This window comes from Molothrus aeneus, chromosome 1 (genome assembly GCF_037042795.1).
Source record: "Molothrus aeneus isolate 106 chromosome 1, BPBGC_Maene_1.0, whole genome shotgun sequence".
NCBI lineage: Eukaryota > Metazoa > Chordata > Aves > Passeriformes > Icteridae > Molothrus > Molothrus aeneus.
This window is the reverse complement of record NC_089646.1, coordinates 148,814,679-148,820,955: the sequence shown is the minus strand read 5'-3', so window position 1 is coordinate 148,820,955 and position 6,277 is coordinate 148,814,679. Positions and strand designations below refer to the sequence as shown.

Sequence of the window (6,277 nt, the reverse complement as noted above, 5' to 3'; positions counted from 1 at the left end):
CAGTCTGCGTTTCCCCTTTGTGGGCACATAGTCTGCCAGGCAAAATGATGCTCGCTGTCACATCCATGCTGCCCAGCCTCCCAGATGTGCTGCTTCCCAGGACAGTCAAGGGGCAGTCAGTGGACACAGCCACAGGCTGTCATTTTGTACTTCCCTGCTTCCCACAGCTAAAGCTGAGAATTTGTCACGAAGTTTGCTTCTCTGCCATAAAAATAAATACCATGGTGATTAGAGGCTATGGAGTGCACACAGAACTGTGCTACAACTCTGGCTTTGGCTGGATGAGCAGGTTTACTCGTGCTGGTTTTGTGTTCTTTAAGGTGAATTTACTAAGGCAGTTGATAATGTTTTTTCTCCCAGAATTTCTAATATCTGCGGAGGTCTGAAAAGACCCCTCTAACTCAGTGGCTGTTTGATAGTGCATTAGACATGACAGGACATGAAATTAGTTCTCTTATTAATACAGAAGGACTTGGTCTTTTTGCCATGTAGGGACTGTTACAAGAAATTTTCACACTGCCACTGGAAGATACTGAGTTTTCAGCAGAACGTGTTGTCTACTGCACTTTGAAAAGTGTCTGCTTATGTTTGTATTTGACTATATTTACCTGGGGCAGTAAAAAATTTCCTTTGAGTGACCATCTGACAGTATAAAGCCTATTTGCCCTTACAAAGATAAGATGTTTAAGGGTTAATTTCCTCGACCTTTCTGTTATTAGCTATATTAATACAAATGCATATATTATCAGGTTATAGAATATAAAGTAGAATGCAACCTTGGCTGATGATTTGTATTTCCCGCTGTTGGTTACAATGTCAGAACTCTCTTTCCTCCTTTGACCATGAGTCTCTCCTCCTCAGCCTGTCTCTTGCCACTTGTGTGTGCTAAGTGAATACTGTTCTGCTCCTCTGTGTTACAACAGCCTTCCACACACCCCTGTGTATTCACGGTGCCCTGTGCTCCTGCCTAGGAGCTGCCTGCAATACTTGCTGTGTTCTTAAGCTCTGTTGCTGACAGAAAGGGCTGTTTGTACAGTACTTTGCTGTTTTGATGGTATTTTACCCATAAACAAGTACAACCTGCATGGGAAGTTGTAGCATTTTCTCCTTCAGAGGGCTGGGATTTGTTTGGGAAGCTTGGAGTACCTCAGAATGCATTTCTGTAGGCAGGGGTGCTTTGGGATGTATGAATTGTTTAAATTTAAAAATGTGTATAGCAACAGGGAACCACTGGGAGGAAGACTGATAATAAAGATTGGTGCAGAAAGTTACAGACATTCTGTAACAATTGTTCACTTGGGAAGCTGTGCTCTGGGAGGATATCTGATCCGTCTTTCAAAAGTTTATTAATAGTTGCTCTCTGCATCTTGCCAAATGAAATTCTATTTTTTGTACCATCTCTTCAGTACTAAAGTGGCTTCATGATGTTATCTGATCTACACCTAGTCTGTAAAAGTAAGCATGGAAGATTTTTCTTTAATTTCTTATTTATCCTAAACTAATTTGTCTCACAGAAGGAGAAAAACCCCAAAAACTGCAGGGAAGTGACCTAAAATGTTCATATTAATATTTTGTGCTGGTTATTTCTTTTCAAATCTGTGTGTATGCCCTCATCTTTCTCCCTCTAAAACCTTTTGGACAGACTTCCAGAAGCACATACAGTGGGGTGTGCATTCGTGAACCTGCTTTACTCAGTAGATACTCCAGCAAAAGTGTGTCTTAAATATCATTGCAGGCTGACCTTTAAAAGAGAATGAACAAAGACCTTGCCTAATCTGGAAGGGTACCTCTGTCTCCACAAAAGGTCCCTTCAGACAAAGCAGTGATAGGAATCGGCGGACCACAAAGCCGAGCAAGATGCATATGGTTGCAGATTAATTTATGTCTAACTTAATTGCACTCTGTGATATTGCCATGCTAGCAACATGTCTGGAGCGATTACTTCTTCACTGTGCTGATTTCAACTACTGTGGCTTTAATTTAATCAAAGGTGTTCATGGTTGGCCATGGCCCATCAGTAGCCAGGAAGAGGTTGGTGCTTCTCTTCCAGTGCCAGGAGACAGGTCCAACAGTGTCCCCAGACCATGGAACAGGTGCTCCATTGCCCCTGAGACATGGGGCTGAAGGGACAGCTCTGACAGTGTCCCCAGTCTGTGGTGCTGAAAGGACACCCACCCATGGCAGTGTCCATGGTACTCAAGGTCTAAGTCTGGCAGTGTCCCCACTCTATGGTACTGGAGGAACAGCTCTGGCAAAGTCCACTGTCCATGGTTCCGAAGGGACAGCCCCGGCAGCGTCCCCTGTCCATGGTTCTGGAGGGGGAGGGACAGGGACAGCTCCGGCAGAGCCCTGGGGCTGTGGTGCTGAAGGGACAGGGACAGGGACAGGGACAGGGACAGCCCCGGCAGTGTCCCCGGTCCGTGGTGCTGGAGGGACAGGGACAACTCCAGCAGTGTCCCCGGTCCGTGGTTCTTCAGGGACAGCTCCGGCAGTGTCCCCGATCGGTGGTGGTGAAGGGACAGGAACAGCTCCGGCAGTGTCCCCGGTCCGTGGTGCTGAGGGACAGGGACAGCCCGGCAGTGTCCCCCGTCCGTGGTGCTGAGGGACAGGGACAGGGACAGGGACAGGGAGAGGGACAGGGACAGGGACAGCTCCGGCAGTGTCCCCGGTCCGTGGTGCTCAGGGACAGGGACAGGGACAGGGACAGGGACAGCTCCGGCAGTGTCCCCCGTCCGTGGTGCTGAGGGACAGGGACAGCTCCGGCAGTGTCCCCGGTCCGTGGTGCTTGAGGGACAGGGACAGCCCGGCAGTGTCCCCCGACGTGGTGGTGAAGGGACAGGGACAGCCCGGCAGTGTCCCCCGTCCATGGTTCTGCAGGGACAGGGACAGCTCCGGCAGTGTCCCCTGTCCGTGGTGCTGGAGGGACAGGGACAGGGGCAGGACAGGGACAGCCCCGGCAGAGCCCTCGGGCTGCGGTGCTCGGGTTCGGTTCCCATCCGCTGCCGCTGCAGCTCCGGACTCCCCTCCCCGGGCAGGCTCTGCCGCTTGTTGCTCGCCGTGGAATCGCATCATTAAAGACCTGTTTGGAAGGGACCGTGAAAACCTGAAAATCTCCTCTGTGAGGCAAAGCACTGAGATTTGGTCAAGTCTCTCTTTTCCTCTATTCTGTGGTATTTGGCTTTTATTGGCGGATGCTTTGGGGTTACTGCTCACTTGTTAAGCTGAGTATTAAATTTAAAAGTGAGAGCTAATCAAGTATATGAAAACAGTTTTTTTTTTTAACCTGGGACAGAACATGTGTTTCTATTCCTCAGGTACAATGTTCATGTTCTTTCTTTCTTTCTTTCCTTTTTTCTTTTTCTTTTAAACCAACACAACAATGGAAAGGTTGACAACAGCAGGTGCTACAACACTCGATGAGTCTGCTCTTAAAATCAATTAGCAGAAAATCCTCTCCCCCTCCCCTTCTTCTCCCCCCAGCTTCTACAAAGTTTTGGCTGTGTTTGAATTGCGTAAAAGTCTTTAGGGGATCAAAAGAGTTAATAAGCTTTTTTTGGCTCTCACCAGGTGCTGCATTCATTTCAGGACTGTTCTTGTTTCAGAGTGAGCTAGTATGAATTCCTATCCATTTCCACTTGCAGAGTCAAAATGATGAAAAAGAGTGGTTTAATGAAGCTCTTCATCCAGCTATTTGTCTTTTATGAGATATGCTGTAGAATATGCCACAGAGTTCATCTAAAGGCTTGATACTATGAATAAAAACACCACCTTATAAAAACAAAGGGTTATTTCTAGGATTTCTAGCAAGTTTTAATGCCCTTTTCTATAGGTCATTAAACTGCTTTTCTGTAAGCAGGTGTCAACACTGTCACAATGTGTTATTGGTATGGATATCGCTCTATCATTTAGGCCTTAAAGGGTGATAGTTGTACTTGATTTAACACCACCAAACTCTAGTAAACACTGAATATTTCTGGAGGCTTATGCGGAATGTAAAGAACTGAAAGCTGCTTGTGTCACTGTAAATTGAACTGAAACAACTAACAGATTGAAAATTGTTATTCATTTATTTTTTCCTGAGAAGTGACTCTAAGGGGAGCAAAATTAAGGCAGTCTGTGCTGTGAATTATGAGTCTCTTTTTGTAGCTTTTAGGACTCTGTTTTCAGTTTTGAACCTACGATAAGCAGTGAGTGAACTATTCACATAAAATACTTTTTTAAAGAATGTCGTGCAATACCTGTAATGGTGAATGGAACACCCACCTATTGACAGCTGGTTGGCTGCTGAGTAGCCAAACACTCAGGAGCTGTCTGCATCCAGATGAGGACATTTCATACTTCTGGCAGATGGTGTCCTGACAGGGAGTTTGAACCTGCATTAATGAACTAAGCAAACACATGCTTAAATCCATTTTGGGATAGCGGTTGGTTGAGTCTCCGTGTTCTTTCTCTGCATTGTTTTACCCTTCCATAAAATGAGTGCAAAAACACCAACTTAGAAGTGTCTCTAATCTGGGTACGGAAAAGATTGAAGTGTTCTCACAAGTGAATTATTTTGTCCGTTGCTCCTCTTTTAAGACTAACATCTGGTGTTTTGAGTCTGCTCTTGGTTTTTGGTGGATGGTAATATTTAGAGCCAGTCCATTGAAAAGGTTTGAGTAGGGAATCATGGCAGATGGATAACCTGCAATGGAAAGAAAAAAAAGAAAGGAAGAAAACAAGACGTGTAAGGGAAGAGATTAAGAGTAAAGACACAAATGTTTTGGTCAATTAACTGTGGCATTCCTGACTTGCCGGGACCATGAAGGTCATATCTTGTTAAAAAACCAAACAAACACAGAGTAGATTAAGCCAATCAATTATTAATAAATTCAGGTGAAAGCAGAGAGCAAGATTTTCTAGTGAGAGAAATACACTGTAGATGCACCGAAGTAACAAATCTCTTAATTCATGCCATCTGAAGGCTTAGTGGAGAATACTGGATGCTGAGGACCTGAATATCTGCTGGTGGTATCTCCAAAGCAAGAAGGAGGTTCTGCTACAGTGAGCCCTGTGAAGATGGACTGCGTATGGGATTTTTCTCCCCTGCAAAACTAGAACAGTCAGGAAGATGCAAAACTAGAATAGTTGGGAAGATTGTTTCACACTATATTCTTTGTCTGATGAAAACTAAAAAAAAAAAAAAAAAAAAAAAAGAAAACAAAACCAGCATAGTATTCTGCCAACAAAAGAGACTTTGAAGCTACTTTGCTCATGTTTGTGGATAGAGTTCTTGAGTTCTTGAAAACTGGTTTTGCAATGATACCGCAGATTCCTGCCAGAGGCACTTCAGCAAAAGCTTTTTAAAAATCACTGATAAACAAGTAAAAATTACAGCTCAGAATGATGTTGAGCTGCAACTTCCCACAGTGTGGCTTATTGGCAGTGCAAACATAATAGTAAGAGTTGGAAAACAGTTTTGGGGAAATATTGAGAAACCTCTGACCACTGAGCTAGGTGGAGGTGTCTGAAGATTCCCTTATGTAACAACTGGAGAAATTAGTGTCTTGTAGTTTTTTAGGATTTGGTGCTCTTTCACTTCCTCCTAACTACGCATAACTTCTTTCTTTACTTTTCTTTATCTGAAGCAAGTGAGATTTAGATTAACCATGAAGAAAACTCTTCCCTACCGTCAGGATGGTTGTGTGCAGGTAGAGACTGCCTAAGGAGGCTGCTTTAAAAAGAGATAACACAAAAATTTCCCAGTAATGAATAAGCTGTAGCTGCTTTTGCCTTTGGGAAGGAAAGTGGACTGGCTGACCTCTTGAAGTCTTTATCAGCCGTACGTTCTATGATTTTCTGAATCTTCCTTTTTTTCCCTACTTCTTGAGACCTAGTAGTTCTTGGGTCAACTTGTTTTTCTTGAGAAAAAAACCACAAAGATAGTTGAAATTCTATTTTTTCCACTTTATGGTCTTTGCTTTTTGATTATTTTTCTAGCCAGTAAACTCATTTATGGACCCTTGCTAGTGTCAGAATAGAAATATCTGTGTTTACCCACAGTCAAGGTTAGAAGCTAGAGGTGTTGGTGTTTTGGGAAAGAAGTTAGCTGAAGGAGAAGATGATCCTGCTGATACAAGGATGGCAAGCAGAGGGTCACAGGGCAGAACTGGGAGTGAAAGAAGGTGGTTTTGACTAAGAATAAGGAAAGAAATTTAGCTGTTGGCAGTGGGCTTAAGCCTGCTTCAAATAAAAATAATGAAAACCTTTTGCTTTTTCTTGGGACAGCTTCACAACT

General features: G+C 44.0%; 1 protein-coding gene across 1 annotated transcript in view; it reads left to right on the top strand.

Annotated features, from left to right (window-relative positions):
• The window catches only part of KCNK9 (potassium two pore domain channel subfamily K member 9), an 89,222-nt gene that overhangs the window by 1,247 nt on the left and 81,698 nt on the right, over nt 1-6,277 (top strand). The window lies entirely within an intron of this gene.